Source organism: Triticum aestivum, chromosome 2D (genome assembly GCF_018294505.1).
Source record: "Triticum aestivum cultivar Chinese Spring chromosome 2D, IWGSC CS RefSeq v2.1, whole genome shotgun sequence".
NCBI classification, from domain to species: domain Eukaryota; kingdom Viridiplantae; phylum Streptophyta; class Magnoliopsida; order Poales; family Poaceae; genus Triticum; species Triticum aestivum.
The window spans coordinates 523,869,036-523,888,177 of record NC_057799.1 but is presented as its reverse complement, the minus strand read 5'-3'; positions in this window follow the sequence as shown (position 1 = coordinate 523,888,177).

The window sequence follows — 19,142 nt, the reverse complement described above, 5'->3', positions numbered from 1 at the left end:
TCTCAGGAGGCACAGTAAACAGCTCGTGATGCCGCATGCCACAACATTCCAAGCTCAACTTTGCAATCAAACACAAGGCCTGGCATTACATAGACAATATTCAGAACAAACTCTTAAAATATCTTACATAAGTCAACATTCATGTGACTATGCATCTCAGTGGAGTAAATATTCACTTCTGAACTGTATGAAAAAACGATCGACGTTGCTCACAGCAAAGGGCGTCCCACTCAAGAATATAAAATGCATGTCTTCTGGCTAACATCAATGAGCAAAAATTGACCAGGTTTTCCAATTCCAATATATTAAACTAATGTCAACTTTGACAAGCTTTTCCCATTCAAAATATCTAATGCCTATGATTGTGGAACGGGTAGGGTTTGTCATCAGTTTGTCATCTGATAGTCCGGTGGCTCAAGGTGACGACGAATGATTAGAGAACCATTCGATGTATTGTGCATGATGAAGTATTATGGAGGACACGAACCATCTGAACATTTTGTGCAGTTCCACTAAAATCAAGCTGAGCATCCCTATGGATTTCGTATTTATATGCTGCAGAAAACAAAAACACATCAGCACACACATGAATATTGGCCCCAGTGTCAACCCACCAATCGGTGGACTAACAAACTGAAAGTACGGTAAACAGATTACCATACCCAGATGCCCCATCATTGTTGCTTAGAGTGACATTGACAGACTTGGAGTCCTGTCCTGGCTTCTTGGTACTTGTTTGGGCACTTGTTTGCCCAGGGTTCCTCCGAACTACAAATAAAGCAGCCATCTCTCTTTTTGTCTTTCTTCTTACCCTTCTTAATGGCCGACACTGGCAGCACCATTCAAACATATAGTCCGGTGGCTCAAGGTGACGACGAATGATTAGAGAACCATTCGATGTATTGTGCATGATGAAGTATTATGGAGGACACGAACCATCTGAACATTTTGTGCAGTTCCACTAAAATCAAGCTGAGCATCCCTAAGGATTTCGTATGTATATGCTGCAGAAAACAAAAACACATCAGCACACAGATGAATATTGGCCCCAGTGTCAATCCACCAATCGGTGGACTAACAAACTGAAAGTACGGTAAATAGATTACCATACCCAGATGCCCCATCATTGTTGCTTAGAGTGACATTGACAGACTTGGAGTCCTGTCCTGGCTTCTTGGTACTTGTTTGGGCACTTGTTTGACCAGGGTTCCTCCGAACTACAAGTAAAGCAGCCATCTCTCTTTTTGTCTTTCTTCTTACCCTTCTTAATGGCCGACACTGGCAGCACCATTCAAACATATAGTCCGGTGGCTCAAGGTGACGACAAATGATTAGAGAACCATTCGATGTATTGTGCATGATGAAGTATTATGGAGGACACAAACCATCTGGACATTTTGTGCAGTTCCACTAAAATCAAGCTGAGCATCCCTGTGGATATCGTATTTATATGCTGCAAGAAAACAAAGACACAGCAGCACACACATGAATATTGGCCCTAGTGTCACCCCACCAATCGGTGGACTAACAAACTAAAAGTACGATAAACAGATTACCATACCCAGATGCCCCATCATTGTTGCCTAGAATGACATTGACAGATTTGGAGTCTTGTCCTGGCTTCCTGTACTTGTTTGGGCACTTTTTGCCCAGTGCTTCCTATGCTCTCTGCAGACTAGTCATGTCACCAGCGTCTACTAATACTCTATAAAGCTTCTCGACCATTCCTTGTGTAATGTAGCGCAAACAATGACTGCTTCTTTCTGCAAAGTGGTAAGACCAACTGGACCCACTAATCCAGCAGTTTGCCTTAGACACATTGGCTCCTTTTGTGCAGTTCAACTAAAATCAAAGTCGGAATAAAACCGAGCTTTAATTTTGATATCCCTGTAAGCAACAATAGGTATAAGGGAAACAATTACTGAGAAATAACGGTTGATGACTTGTACTCCCAGAAGAAAAATATCTACTGATCTACCTTATCTTAATGGGAAACAAAGTAGGAGAGTAGCAATTCTCAATCAGTGTGATTCATTCATATTAACTGAGACATTATCTTAACAATGCCTTGTTTCAACATGTATAAAGAACGACAAACCAGAAAAGTATCATTCCTAAAACAATGCGACAGATTCATTTTAACAGAGACATTATCTTAACAATACCTTGGTTAAACATGTAGGCAGAACTACAAAGCAGGATAGTACCATTTGTAAAACACTGTAACTGATATATAATAATAGAGACATTATCTGAACAATACATTTCTTAAACATGTACTCCGGTCGATCCCTAACAGAAATGGTACTCCCGCCGATCCCTAACAAGTGTTGTAGTTTTGAAATAAGATTCAGTAATTAATTCTGAGGAAGTAGGTACTCACCTTTCAAGACCTAGAGTTGAAACAACTCCTGAGGAAGATCTAAAAGAGATCTCAACACATATATGGAAATCCGGTCACATTTTGTGCAGTTCCACCAAAATTAAGCGAAGCAAAATGTCGCAATAGCAACAAGTTGAATAGATATCCCTGATTTAACAGAGGAAAAAAAGGAAACAATTACTGCCAATAAAGGAGGATGAAACATGCGGCCACAAAAAGAAGCATCTACCTTATCTTGATGGAAAACAAAGTATAGGACAGTAGCATTTCTAAAACGGTTGCATTGATTCATATTAACAGAGAAATTCTCTTAAAATAGTTCAGTAGTTAATTCTGAGAGTGGCATTGCTTAATTTTACCATCATCATTAGATTAAGAAAAAGCATAAACAGTTCCAGGGGCGAGTGGGCGCAACAACACCATGTGCTTCCATCTATTTATAAAGGGGGTGATGCAGAGTTTGTTGTAACAAAGCAACAAGCATCATGTCTGGGTTGGTACCATTTTTGTTCCCTACTTAATGGGAAAAGAGAGCAATACAATAGCTTCAATTCAACATTATTTAAAACAGTACCAATACAAGTAGCACAACATCTCAAAACACACTGCACGATCATGTGGATGGGACATGGGACATGCCAGCACCATGTGCGTCCACACGTATAAATGGGTGATGCAGAGTATGTAGCCAAGCAGCATATCTGCGTTGGTCCCATATTTGTTCTCTTTGAAACTTTTTCCTATGTGAGGGCAGCAAATCTTAGTCCTGCACAAACTACCCGACCCCCAGTTTCTTTCCCTTTTCAACAAAGAGTTTGGTTCCTTACAGATGTGTGTACTGGGTTACCCTCTTTTTCCCTTTTCGACCAACAAAGCGACTGGATAGCTAGTCTATACTACTTTCCCTCCCTCCTTTCCTCATTGAACCACGTCCTAGATTCATGCTCCACCCCACCGCACCCTTCTTTCCTCTTTGAACCAAGACCTAGATTCGACTATAGAATCGAAAAAGATCCGCATGCAGCTACACCAATGACGGTTTCAAAGAAACTTATACCTTAGGGTCGTCGGGATGTGGCAAGGCGTGCGGCGGGAGGTCGGATCTGTGCCCACACTACGTACGGCAGCAAGGAAGAAGGGGTCGGTGGCCCTCCTGCACAGGCGCTGGGTGAAATAGAAAAGCGCAGCCGGCAGTGGATTGCCTCCCTCGCCGAAGGCGATAGTGTGAACGTTGCACCTCCTCCCCTTCCCAGTGCGACGGGATCCAGACGCCTCCTTCGCCAGCTGTGAGGGGGGTGAGAGAGACAGAGGCCACAACGCAGTCTTGTTTAGATCTGGTGAAGAGGGTGAGAGACTGTGAATATACCAAACCCTAGTAAAGGAACGCTGAGCCTCCAGCGTGTATATATATGTAGTGCGGCGAGAGTGTGGAGAGTGCAAACCCTATCGAACAAGTGCTGAGGCTCCAGCTTATATATATACTGTAGTACGGACTGAGCTCCGGTGCCTTAACTGCACCTGCTTATGGTTGTATGACAGGTGGGCCAGCCACATTTTGGGCCCACCTGTCATAAACCCAAAGGCAGGTGCATTAAAGTCAATGAAGCTGCGTCCATATAGTACTCGTGTATACGACTAATATATAGTGGAGTGGTTTTCTTATTCTCTCGATAACAATCGTTTTAAATTGTGTAAGTACGAAACGAAACTCTTTATTTAACGTACCAGTGAAGAAAACTACTACTCCCTCTGTTCCTAAATATTTGTCTTTCTAGAGATTTCAACAAATGACTACATACGGAGCAAAATGAGTGAATCTACACTGTAAAAAATGTCTATATACATCAGTATGTGTTAGTCCATTGCAAACCACTTGAAAGACAAATATTTAGGAACAGAGGGAGTACTTTCGATGAACTAACGATCCACGCGTCCTGGTCGCACTTCCTGTCCTTCACGTGCGGTACACTACCCTCCCTTAAGTGAACAACCACACATGCGCCAAATTATCGGAAACATCTGAGAGTGTGTACAAATAAAGAATTTTAATTTTAATTATCGGAAAGGTTTGAGAGTATGTACAGTTTGCCCTCTCTAATAATTATGGTTGTTGTGTTCGGCCTAAACTTGGTCAAACTTTACAAAGTTTGACTTCAGTCAAATCTAATATGCGGAGTAAATAAAAATGGAGGGCTACTACGTCCATCCGGGTTTTTAGTTCACACCATTTTTTTAATCAAGGTTAATAGCTGGACAAATAAAATCACACGGGAGCTGGAGACAATGTTGTGAGAAGGCTTAGAAATCAATACAAAACTTATGCTCTTAGTACCAACTTCGATCCGTCTTCGAGGAAACATTTGGTTCGTAGCCAATTGTGTGATAAAATTGCACCAACGTGAAAGACAACTGCGTCTCCAACGCAACCAAGGTGCCCTGACGAAGGATTGTGGGTAACAAGCAAAGAGCACTGATGGAAGACAGCTTGTTTTTCATTGAAAATCGATCAGCTTCACCGGCCGACGCAACCATGAGGCGCAACCATGAGCATCGATAGGTCATCGTGGTGATGCATCATCCATTTGGCATCAAGTTTGGGTGAGGCACCTATGAAGTTCGACAAATCCTCACTGTGGTCTGTTTCTTTTCAGTAATCAAGCTCGAGGAAGGAAGAACCACGTGGTAGAGGACAGTGAGGCGGAACAACAATGGCCATCCAATTTTGTGCAGTTCCACTAAAATTGAGGAAGACATGCCCGGGTATGGAGATACGCATCGCTGTTTCCAAAAATATAAAAATGGATATAGTGTTGTTACTTTGTTTTACAAGATTAACAGCGACATCTCAATTGTCAATAAGAATTATGAAAAGTACACCAACAAACAGAAGCATCATGATTATCTTGATGGGAACTAAACCAGGATACCCGAGAAAAAAAGCATTTCTTCATTTAACAAGTGATAGTATTAGATTAGCAGCAGCAATAGGAGCATATGGACAATGACCGCACAACCACCATGTACTTTTTGTCGAAACAACATGTATACCTCCACAGAGGCATAAATCAGGACAACTTTTCGAGTGGCATTTCCTCTATAATAGTAGGTCATGTTGGACCAGCCGACGAACCCTAGCTACTATACATGGGGAGCTGGGGAGTAGTCGCATAGAAGAAAACCCGCATGCAGCAACCTGGGGAGCTGGACCAGTACAAGAAGTTATACCTCAGGTGGGCGAGATGTCGCTTAGGCGGGCGGGCGGGATCTGCCCACACGACGGCAGCGAACAAGGGCGCGGAGGACCTTCGTCCATGCCAGCGCCGGCTCCGAGAGGACGAAGCGCATCGGCTTCCTCCATCGCCGACAGCGACAATGTCAACGCTGCACCTCCTCACCTCCCGCAGCGGATGGGATTCAGCTGGATCTGTGACCACCGGTGAGGAGAGAGATAGTGTGGACATTGTCATCTTGTTTTCATATGGAGAGGGTGAGAGAGCGAGACGCGAGAAACTCTATCAAACAAGAGGCTATAATGGAGTAAAACAATCTCTCCATAGCAGTGGTTTTAAATAGAATACGCGCGTTCCTGGAAAAAAGAAACGAAAACTGGCGGACAATTTTTTAATGTACCAAGAAAGAAAACTCGATCAAAAACACGCCCCCGCTACCAGGTCACGAGGGTCGTCGGCCACACACACATAGAGATAGACATAGACATGCATATCCGCGTTTACATAAAATTCCATTTCCATCTCCATCTCCAATCATATTTGTCCAACTGGCACATTATTTACGTTGTTAATTATATCGCGTTAATATTAACGTACAACATCTCTTGTTTGCAGGCGTCCGGACCGCTGCCACGGCCGCTCCTGACCAACCCGAACCCTCTTCATCACCCGCGCGTGCTTCCCGCCCGAAACGGTCAGTGCCGCATTCATGCCCGACCAGAGCGGACGCGACCTCTCACTGGCGCCGGCATTGAAGCGGCGCGCCGGCCGAGAGAGCGTCGCCCGTGCCGCTTCCTGGTCACGCGACTGCTCCGCGTTCAAAGGTCGCAATAGCTGGCCACAACATGCATGTAAAAAGTTCTTGGGAGTCCGTGCTGCAGCTAGCTGTCCTCCCCCAACTCGTCAATCTCTTCCAGTAGTACTAGTACTCCATGGTGTGATCCATCGACAAGCAGGCGGGAAAGTTATCGTATACTTGGTTTGCGGTGAGTGGCATGCCGAGCGACCGTGTGGGGTCGAGCCGTGGAGGAGGGTGAGACATGAATGCGACAGACGTGATTTAAACGTTGGTTTTGCTCGATGGCGCGATCCAACGAAACGAAACGTTGGTTTCTCTCCATTTCCATTTTTTCTCCAGAAAAACGGAAACTTTCCACTCCATTTTCATTCCTACTCCAAGGCTGCCTCGTTACAACATTCCATCAAATACAAAGGAAAACTAACACGCATGCTGATGCATCTCAATGATTCACAGATCATAGCCAATATTTACTTCACAACTAAAGACAAAAGTTGTGAGAGCGTGTACGAAAGAAAAACTATTGATGGGGTCACTACGACTTAAACCCTAAACCCTAAACAGGATTTAATTTCCTGGCCAGGTAGAACCTGTCGAAGGAAAGACGGCTGGCACCCTCGGATCATACGATGCTTTTGTGCAGTTCCACTAAAATCGAGCTGAGCATCCCTGATGGCAAAGATATTGAAGAAGTGTGATTAGAATAATAGTACTGGCACTAGTTCATGAGACATAAACTCATCACAAGTAGAAGCCGGTAGAAGTAGAGAAAGATCGACATGGAGATGGAGCTACGTGGGGAGCTGCGGCAGTGGAGCAAGCCGGCTCCAAAAGGAAGATGGACTACCTGGGACGTCGGGCTGTAGCTAGAAGGGCGGTTGGGACGCGGCATCGGCCCATACCGCGGTGACCCCCGATTGGGACGCACCGACTGTGGATTTTCTCCCTCGCCGATGTCGACCGCGTCTACGCAGAACATTGTTCCCTTCCCCCAGCTGCGGGATCAGGCCGGATATGTGACCAGCGGTGTGGCCACCGTCGTTCTATGCTTGTGAAGAGAGCAACCCAAGCAAGCAGGCTTGTAGCTTAGGCTCCTGCTAGTGTATATATAGTGGTTTTCTTTTTCTCTCCATATCAACCATTTTATATTGCGTACGTGTCATTGAAGAGTGAAATGATGGTTGCTTCTTCCGACTAACTTACTGTGTGATTTGACTGCTCCTTTAGTGGCCCCTACACGTACTCCCCCTACGTGTATGCAACAGTCACACGTACACATGGACGCAAAAACGCGCGCGACGCCCTAATGCATGCATGTCCGAGCACACGACGGAACACACACGGTCACGCTCAAGTGCTCAACCTACACGTGCATGCACACACATACTCAGCCAGGGTGAGCTAGTGACCGTATAAACACCGGAAAATGTATATATTGAGCGCAATGAGCGTATTATGAAGTCCACTGACCGTATTTTTACAAATATACAGTGACAGACAGTGTATTTATCTCGTTTGAAATTAAGCCATATTAACCGGAGAGGAGGCAGTATGGACTAGCATTACTTTGTTGTGTCCCGTCAACTTGCCGAACGAGGAGAAGCTTGCAGGACGGGAGAAGCTTGCGCGCGGTGGCTCGCAGGACAAGGAGAAACTTTTGACTAATGCAAGCTCTCCTTCGCTCAGGCGGTGGACGTGCAACAGTTAATTCGGTGTCAGATTGCCAGAAGCATACACTATACTAGTACTATTATTGTTCGACTTCCCGAAGAGGCGAACAGCCAAGCGCAAAGTTTACTAGTACTAGTACTACTACTATAGTCTATAGAGGTATGTACTATACTAGTACTAGGAACCGGATGGAGGAGCGTCTGCACTCTTATTATATTTTTAAAATGTGATAAAGCAATCTTCAACACATTTGGTTCTCTTCGAGGGTTCTCGCATGTGATAATGGAAGTTGATTGCATGGAACACTCGCCACAATTCTCGCTTAATTCTGGCTCATATCCTGTTACAAATAGGAGCGCTCGGTAATATTTCCTCTTTTTTTGTTATTCAGCATGTAAACAGGTCAGCAAACCTTGCGGCGCATCTTTGTGCGAACCGTGCTTGCTGCACTTTGAATGTGGCCGAGAGCTGGCTTGATGAAACACCTCGCTTCCTACTTCTTTTTTTGCGGGGTACCTCGCTTCCTAGTGACCAGTGTCTTGGCTGATCGTCCTAAGAATGCTTATATATGAATAAAGCTCTCTCATTTACCCGCAAAAAAGATTAAGCCATATTAACCGGAAAGGAGGGAGTATGGACTAGCACTACTTTTTGGTGTGTCTCGTCAACTCACAGAACGAGGGGAAGCTTGCAGGACAAGGTGAAGCTCGCTTACGCCTTTTGACTAATGCAACGTACCCTCGCCCAGGCGGTGGACATGCATCAGTTCATTCGGTGTCAGATTGCCAGAGGCATACACTGTAGTACCGAACATGCGGAGTACCATCATTGTTCGACTTCACGAAGAGGCGAAGAGCCAAGCGCAAGGTTTAGTAGTACGAGTAGTACTACTACTAGAACCGCATGGTGGAGCCTCTGTACTCTTTTTTTTAATCTCTGATAAAGTACACATTTATTCCGGAGAAGGGCGGAAAACGGCAGCCCAACATGTAATGATGATATCGATCAACCATGCTCGAATATATCTTGGCCTCCGTGCGAGCCCGTCTGTGTGTTCTCGCTCCTCGTCTCTCTCAAGGAACGGCGGGTTGGCCATTTTGCCGTCAATTGAGATCGGTTTGCTCACACTCCGGTCCCACATGTCAGTGATATGCCAAGAGGAGGTGCGTTGACCGACTGGCCATACGCGTACTTGGTTTTGCACCTTCATACTACTCCTCCCTCCGTCACAGTTTACAGGGCGCGCTTCATTATGATGCATTTCTCTCAATGCATTTCCACCACCAGAGAGACTTTAGACGCGTTTGGTTTAATGCTCAATTAATTAGGGCGTGGTAACCGCAATCAAGTCCACAATTTTCTCTCGATGTACTACGGAGTGGAGTAAGTGCATGCATGTGTGTACCCGGGGTGGAAGCACTGCATGCATGTGTGTACGCATTATTTCCTCTAGTAATAGACGCCGTGCTATAACTACCAATGCTATTTTTCAGGCCGATCGCTAGTCGCCTTGGTCCCAGAGATTTTTTCTTTTTCTGAAGCGCGCTCTATAAACAGTGACGGATGGAGTAGTATGAGCGGATTCAAAGAAGAGCGTATTGATGGTTGCTTCTTCCGAGCAACTTACAGTGGGAAAGGTGGGGCTTATGATTTGACTGCTCATTACTCACTATTAATGCGGCGCAACGACCGGCTGAGTCTCCCATGCGGCTGTGCACTACCCCTCGGTTCTTAAATATACTCCGGAGTATTTGTCTTTCTAGAGATTTCAACGAGTGACTACTCAAATATTTGTCTTTTTAGAGATTCAAATGGACTACTACATACGGATGTATATAGACATATTTTAGAGTGTAGATTCACTCATTTTGCTCCGTATGTAGTCACTTGTTGAAATCTCTAGAAAGACAAATATTTAGGAACGGAGGGAGTACACATACGAAGCAAAATGAGTGAATCTACACTCTAAAATATGCCCATTTGAAATTTGTAAAAAGACAAATATTTAGGAACGAAGGAGTATAATTTTGTGCATGGCACATGGACCCGGATGCCGAAGAGGCTTCTGGCAATGCTATCAAGCTTCCAGCATTTGTTTACATAATTGACGTACTATACAAATAATTTTCCAGCGACATGAAATTGTACAATGGTGTGAGCTTTCAGCTTTGTTTCGTGTGTCTTGCCATCGATGCTCTTTCGGAAACAATAAAAACTAACTTCCTTGCTAATGCATCTCAATTATTAGCAATCAGAGCTAATATTTACATCACAACTGAAGACAAAGTTGTGAGAAGGTGTTAAATTAAAATTGATCCATGCTTTCATTGGCAGCAACGTCCCCCAGCTCTGTCTAAATCAACAAGGCATGTTGGGAAAAAAGTAGCTGTCTGGAGCATGCAACATTCCGATCATTTTGTGCAGTTCCACTAAAATAGAGCTGAGCGTCCCTGTTCCAAAGATATTAAGTGTGATTACGATAATAGAGGACTGCTGATGAAACAATAAACACACAAATAGAAGCCGGTCACCTTTGCAGTCTCTCTTAAGACTAACTAGTTGGAGAAGATTAGGCTCGGAGTTGGATGAGGAGGATAGAGCAAAACCAATCTCCCTTTGTGCAGTCACACTGAAATGTAGAGACGTTGCCCGTGTGACATTTTGGTAGAACTGCACAAAACACTCTTAAGAAAAAAGTGATTTGTGCAGTTCACCAAAAGGTCGCAATAGCAACGAGGTGAAATGGATAGCCCTGTTTGCAAAAAAGAGGTAGAAAGGAAACAATTACTGGCCAATAACAGTTGATGACACATGCGACGACAAAAAAGAAGCATATTCCTTGTCCTAAGGGAAGATAACAACACGGTTGTGTTTGTCTAAAACGGTGTGAGGACGAGATTGCAATATGGAAAGTACGCCGGACGAGCTACGTTTTGGGCAAAGAACTATGGAAGATCCACATGCAGCGACGTGGGAAGACGGGCAGTGGAGCAAGGCCGGAGGGGATACCTGGAGGTCGTCGGGATGTAACTAGGTGAGCGGCGGCGGGCGGAATCTGCCCATACTGCGGCAGCGAGCAGGTGGCGTAGGCCCTACCGCGCCGGAGCTTGGTCAGAGAGAACGGCGTGTACCGCAGATCGGGACGTGCTGCCTCGGCGCCGTCGAACGGAGAAACGATGCACGTCCTCCCTTTCCGCCGGCGGACGGGATGCGGCCGGATCAGTGACCAACGGTGAGAGAGAGAGAGAGGCCACCGCAGCCTTGTGTGAGATACTCTGAAGAGAGACAAACCAGGCAGGCAGGCTCCATTGTATATAGTGGAGCGGACTACCTTTTTCTCCATAAAAATCATTTTATATTCTGTGTACGTGCCATTGAGCGATATAACTTTATTTAAAAATAACACGCCAACCCATCAAGTCGAACTTTGTTTCGTGCACGCGTGGTACACGACCTCCGTAGGTAAACAACCGCTACACGCATTCAAATTAGCACGTGGGCTGCCATTTCGTACAGAAATGAGCTCCACCGTGTACCCGCGCGGGTGTGGCTGGGCACGAAGCGTGAGTACGTGCACGGTGCACCTATTCTCTTCTTGTATACGTACACCACCTACGTGGGGTTGTGTGAGAGAGATACAAATGTAGAGAGATATAGTGTGTGGTTCGTGAGAGTTTTTTGGGGGGGGGGGGGGTCAATCAAAAAATGTAACATATGCAATGTGTGTGAAATAGAGTCCTGGATATATCATATATATAGAGGGGGCGATCCATGAGAAGAGAGTGGAGGTATCATCGGCTTGAGGTGTCCATAGAATCGAAGAGAGGGATGATGTGTGTGTGTGCACGCGCGATTGATAAAGAGTGCCATCGAATTTGTCTGTGCCCACGTCAAAGATATAGAGTGGCTGGCCTACTGGAACGTGAGAGGGGACAGGTGCAGTTTGTCTCTATGGCATGGATACCTACCTACAGCGCTCGACTATCGGTGTGTGGTGGGAGGAGGCCTAATTAACTATAGAGGTACAATGGCTGGTATATGTGTGGAGGAGGAGCGAGGCCTGCCTCATGTATTAAGGGAGATCGATCTACCTCATGTATTAAGGGAGATCGATCGGCATCCATGCATATGTGTAGAAGAGGAATAAGGTTGGGAGAGAGACAGAGCTAGAGTGTTGGAGGGGGTGGTAGTGGAGGTGCTTCTAACAAATGGTGTGATAGGCTTGCTAGACAACCGGAGGGCACGCCTGCAATATCAATAAAAGAGGGGATGGCTGCCTGTCTGTGCACGTGCGTGTGAGAGACGGGTCAGGAGGCATGCACGAATGATGAGGGGGGATGATATGGCTGTGGTAAGCAGACATAACTGCATAGGAAGATCAATCGTCCTTTGTCAAAGAAAGGAGAGACATAACTTGTGAGGTAAGTCGATCGATCAGGGGGGGGATAGTTAAAGTCGACCTAGGTATATGTTGGGAGATCGATCGGTATACATGCATGTGTGTGTTAGAAGCAAATGAGGCACGAGGAGAAGGATAGAGAGATAGAGGGATGCATCTAGGAGGTGGTGCGAGAGTCATACTATATCGAGGGGGAAGGAGTGTGCGAGTACGAGATTGATGAAAAGAGTGGTGGGAGTGAGGCATGGACGGTGATAAGAGAAGAGGGGAAGCTTGTGTTTGTGCTAGGCACACCTGGCTAGAGAGGCATATCGATCGATGTGTGCCGTAAAGAAGGAGCTGGGGGGCCTACACACACCGTGGGTGAACGACCTAAAGTGAAAAGACGAATTTGCGCGATGGAGCTAGAGAATGCTGAGGGAGGGTGAGAGGGATGCGGGCGTGTGCATGCATGAGAGAAAGTTGGCGCTAGCTACAAAGATAAGAGGATTGTGTGGGTGTAAAAGACGAAAAGAATCATACTTCATTATAAAAAGCGAATTCAGATATTTGAAGAATTTATCATAGTGTTTTAAACCGACGCATGTGTGAATATATATAACGGTGATACACATGGTGTGGTTATGAACATGTTATACTACATATAATATATTTTATCTCTACTCTTATAAAAAAACAGAGTTGTTGATGATGGTGTGCCTGCCATCCTGCAATATAGGCCGTCCGATTTATATCCGATGGATAGGAAGGAAACTATGACAATTTTGAAAAAAGATACCCACACCCCTCTCCACATTTGCAAATTAGGCCTCCCCTTAATCATGTTGATGTTCTATCGAACGCATGGCACCTTGCTAGTACTAAGTATAATATATAGAACATTGGTCATAATTTGGGCTAATGTGTGGCTTTTGCAACTCAGGTCTAAATACTTGTCATAATGTAGGGGGCAGGGCACTATACTATGTGTGATAAACACGGTGTACGTATGGAACATGGTTTAGATTACGAATATATAGTTAGTACATCAAATGTACTATTATTTGGAATCAACATCAAGTGTATTCAAAAAATAGACTTATAGTTCATGTAGTACACATAGTTCATATCTATCTCTGTAGTAATCATGTGGTGTGTTATTAAGGTAATACACGAATGATGGTTGAAGTTGGCAACAATCATGATTGTAGATTCTTATTGTAATAGATAAACGAATTCAAATTCAGATCGAATTGCAGCGGTAGTACAGACATTTGGAATGCACTAAAATGTTGGTATGAGTAGGTTACATGCATCATACAGCAAGCGAAAAAAAATTAATTGGACATAATATGGATTCATACTCCCGACCGCCTTTGACTATTGACAAGATTAATAGTACATGACATGCACAATGTGAAAATTATATCATTGAAAGAACCTTTCACAGACGAATTTAACGGTGTGCTTTGTGTAAGTTGCATGTCATATATTAATGCTCTAATATTTGGTCGAAGTTAGCATCGAAAAACGCATTAGGCCCTATATAGATGGAAGGAGGGAGTATCTTTGAATAGCATTTTTATAGTAAAATGGGGCAAGACTCTCTCTTTGTGTGGTGTGAATAATTTTATTTTTTTCGTTTTCTTTTTGGTTGAGGGAAGTGCGAATTGATTTGGTACGTACAAGTACAATATTACACGTTAGGCTTGTCCCTAAAATTCAACCTGCGGCTTGTTATATCCCGAAAATTCAGATATCGTGCTCCCAAAACTGGCGCCTTCACAACCCGCGCCTTGCTATCCCGAAATTACAACGCGCGCGAAAACTCCCTCCAGCTGCCAAATCCCGACACGCGAAATCCCCCTGAGCCGAAAGGGCTGCTAGTTCAAATCGGTGGGGGGTACTTTTGTAACACACCCTACATTTTGGACAAGCGTGTCCCTAAGTCATGGTTCACCCCCTTCCATCGCCTCCTTTTTGCCATTCGAAATCCCAGGCCGCCATAACCTCTCCGCTCCAGCCGCGAAGCCCCACCCTCCTCCGTCCGCCACGTCACCGCTGCCCAGCCGGAGCCTCTTCCCCGACGATGTCGTCCACCGCAACAACTCGACGTCCCTCGTCCAACTCCCCGGATGAGGATCCGTCGTCCATCTCGTCGTCCCGCCGATTCCGCCGCCCCGTCCTCCACCTCCAAGGAGCTGCTCCGACGATCGTCTTGTCTATCGCGGCTGCTCCATCCCCACAGCGCCGCCCTAACCTACTCCACCGGAACCGCAGCATCCTCACCGACTCCTCGGACGAAGCCGAGGCCTACTCGGCGCCACCAAAGAGGTTGTACACTCATCGCATCGCACCTTCTCCTTAACTCGACCTCCCGGCGCCGACGGTGCTCCATCCCGCACCCCCATGGAGCGGCTACCTTGAAGCCATCGCCGCGGGCGATATCTCCATGGCGGCTCTTCCTCAGTGCGAGGCCCCTTCGGCCGCGGCGTCCATTCCAGCCGGATCTGCTGCTGCTGCTGCTCCGGCTCTCGCTCGCTCGCTCGCGCTGCTGCTGCTGCTGTCCCCCTTGCTCGTATGCTGCTCTGCTCCGATTTAGCTACACTTCAGTCGACTGAATCGACTTTTGGGCCAGTCAATTTTCAGGGGGGTGGGGGGGGGGGCTCGCCGGAGTTAAGGAAGAACCACCCGCAGCGGGGACGGGGGCTCGCCGGAGAGGTACCCCACTATCTATCTTAGGGTTCAGGGTGGGGGCGGGGGGCCTAGAGGGCTGGCCGGGGCGGCGGCGGACCGGCGGTGGGGAGTTGTTTCGGGGCGGCGAGGCGACAGTGGGGCCGGCGGTTCGGCCGGTGGTGGCTGGAGGCTTAGGGGGTGCAGGTTGAAGATGAACTGCAGGCCCTCCCTAAACTACATGTCAAGTGCCTCTCTGCTACCATTGCGTTCAGTTTCGATAGTAACATTCAGATTCCAGAGTAAATTTCAGTTTCGACAGTTAAGTTCAGAGTCAACAGTTTTTACCTCATCTGTTGTAGTTAGGTGGTTTTTGGTGATGTAAATTTTACATCTATTTTACATCATCTATTGGAGATGCTATTAGAATCCCACTTGAGATTGACGATGTCTGTCTTGTGCTGCTTCAGCCTTGACATCTTACGGCTCACCGGAGCTGCTCCAACGACTGAACGATCCATCACAACAGGGCAGTGCCCTGGACGCCGTCTACAGATTCCTCAGATCTTCCTCCACACCTCCGACAGCTACCTCTGCCTCAACTGCTTCAGCGACCAACCCAATGATGCTGAGGTCGACACGGCTACGGCAAAGAGGTTGTACACTTCTTGCATCACTTATTACTATACATTCATGTCGATCCATTAGGGCTATTTTGGTTCAATGGAAAAACATAGCAATAGGGAATTTTCCAATGGTACTCTACTATTCAATTATAAATGCATTTTGTTGAAAGGAATGAAGCAAAACATCCACCTGGACCTACTTTTCAAAATCCTATGCATGAAAGCAAGACCAAGTGCATTAGTGGCAGAATAACATTTTAACTGTACACGCTTTCATATGGTTTCACTTTATTTTTGCCATGTTTCTTTGCATTCCTCTGCTCTTCCAATTCCTGTAAACCAAACACCCAAGTTGACAGAAATCCTCTGTTTACAAATGCTCTGTTTACCATGTGCATTCCTATCCTATTCCGGTGTTTTTCCTATCCCTGCATTTTTAGAATCATGCAAGCCAAATGAGCCCTTACAGAATTATTTCAGTTACACGTAGGTGTCGAAGGGAACTTTGTGTGGTTTGTCCTGCTCCTGCCGCGACGTCGTCCACCAAACCAGACATCATGACTCCTGACCGTCTTTCGCCGCCTCAGATCTCCTTCCCTGCCGCCGGCACCCACCGCAACAGCATCACCATCATCGACTCAGCAGATGAACCTGAGGAGTACACGGGTCCACAAGAGAGGTCGCACTCTTTTGTTTCTGCTTATGTTACGCATTGCTTAAAATTACCTGCTACTTTATCATCCTGTTCACCTCTTGGACTCCAAGTCAGGTCCAAATTAATGTTCAAACTTGAGTTCTAAATTAGTTGTGGGGCACATATCGAGGAAGCAATGAATAGTATCTCTGTCTAATATCTGGTTCACCTAGGGTATGCCTATGTTGTTCACTTGGGTGGGAAACAAATAGTAAAGCAATCATCATCTGTCTTTTTATTAAATTAAAGCAATCATCATCCTGCTATCATTATTTTTGGATCCATCCACTGGTTGTTACCATCACTCTAAATTTCTGCATGCTCTCCTTACATAATCTCACCATATGTTTTTCGTATGCATGTCAGATATTGTACACAGGTATGCTGAACATGTAGAGAAAAAGAGAAGAGTTTTCCGCGGCAATACAATGTCATGCAGACATCGCTGCATGGTGGGTTGAATGGCAAACCCTCCCCACCCCTCTCCAGATTGTAATCCAGAGGAAGATATCTGTTCTGAGGCGGATTCAGACGCCGCTTACCACTCCTATTTACCCCCAAGGTGTTTGCTCTACCTTGGCATGATGATGTTAGTCATATCATGCATATGTTGCCTTGCAGTGCCTACTTTTGACATCATATATGTCATCTGATTAGTTTAGACATGTTCTGTAATGCCACCTGTTTAGTTTCTATGTCATATATGGGAATTATGCAGTCTCATGTCTTTTAGCCAGCCATAATATATGTGAAATGTGCAATGCCATCCTGTTTAACCAGGCATCATATATTTGAATGATATCTTGCCCATCCTTTCCTTCATTACATTTCCATTTGTCGACAATGTTTGTACATTAAACTACTCTTCCTGTGAATCAGCCATTTGGGTGGGAGATTGAAAAATCTGGAGTGAAAACAAAGCCTTCAGAGCAAACAGTGCTATCTGTCGAAGCAGATCTCTTGTTGGGTCCCGATAGCTCCTCAGAGATGGATTCAGAGACAGATGACCAGTCCTATTCCCCCACCGAGGTGTATGCTCTAACTTGGCACGGTTATACTGCTCATATCATGCATATGGTGTCTTGCATTGCATAGTTTAGACATCATGTACACAATATTCAACACCATGTTCTTAGTCCAGACATCATATCTAATGCCCTCTGTTTAGCATATAAATCACATATGTGAATTATATGATGCGATCCTGATTACTTACATAACATGTAGGTGAATTATGTCATGCGATCCTGTTTAGTTATTCATCGTATCTTTGAATTATGTTATGCTATGATATCTAGTTTAGATAGACATCATATATGTGAAATTATGTCATGCTATCCGTCTTAGTTAAACAATATACATGTCAACTATTTCATGTCCTATTTTTTCCACACTATCTATTGCATCTGTCTCTCATACAATGTCTGTACATTCAACTATGTTTCTTGTTTATCAGCCATTTGAATTGGAGTGGGTGATGCCAGTATCTAGCAGACTAAAAACACGGTCTTCAAATAAAACAGTGCTACCTCGTGGTGGAGATAGCACCCCGGTTGTACATGCACGAGAACTAGCCCTACCACACATAACCCAAACTTTCGCAGATTGTACCCCTACTGCGATGGACAGAGAACCAGCTTCACCCAATCTAACCCCAACCCCAGCAGATAGTAACCTAGTTCCTGTTGACACAACACCATCTCCACCACAGAGCTCCCAAACAAGAGCAGTTAGTAAGGTAGCTCCAGTGCCCAAAGGGCCAATACTACCACGGCGAACCCCAACTCCACCAGTTAGTATGCCTATTCCTGTGGAGGAAGCACAACCGGCTAGTTGTAGTTTAGCATCTATTGCATTTGATGTTGTTAAATCGTATCTGCGTATCTTCCCATCTTGGAAATATTATACTGAAGATGAAGGAAAAGGCCAGTTGCAGGTGTTTGTCCAGGAGTTATGTGTAAGTAATGTTATACATGGCAATTACTTTGCTTTGTCCCATACATCCTACCTCCATGATGGTTATAATACAGCAAATTTTCCCATTTTTCTCTATAGAGAAGGACCGATTTGGAAACTCAGGATGAGGTAACCTGTGCTAATACCTTTGCTATCTTCAAGAATGCTTGGTGGCAGTATCGGAATTACCTGAAGAAAACGTACTTCACCTGCAAAGAAACTCATCAAATTCCCTTACGTTCTCCTGAGACACATTTACTGGACGATGACTGGGAACACCTTGTTCTGTACAGGTCCCGAACCAAGAATGTGGTAAGGTCTATGAGCTCATTTTCTATTTTTCAGTACTATATTCTTGCATCTTACTGTGCTCTGTTCATGTAGAACAAGTGCCTAAACCTGAAGAACAACTGTTCTAATTTAAGATTCCATTGCTATCATAGTTCAAAAAAGCGCTAGGCGTTAATTGTGCGTTTTTCCACCGCCTTGCGCTTTACTGACCAAAGCGCATGCTTATGCGCAGTTATGCACAGATTAAGCGTAGTTATGCGCAATGCGTTTTGCCAACGCCTAGAGCCTAGGCGCGCTTAAGCGCTCGCTTAGGCGCGCCTTTTTTAACTATGATTGCTATCGTGCATACTGCTTTGCTCTTGTATCACTATAATTACTCAGACAAACTTATTTTTAAATTGAAGGATCCAATCGAAACTCCAATGGAACAGCAGGTATGTT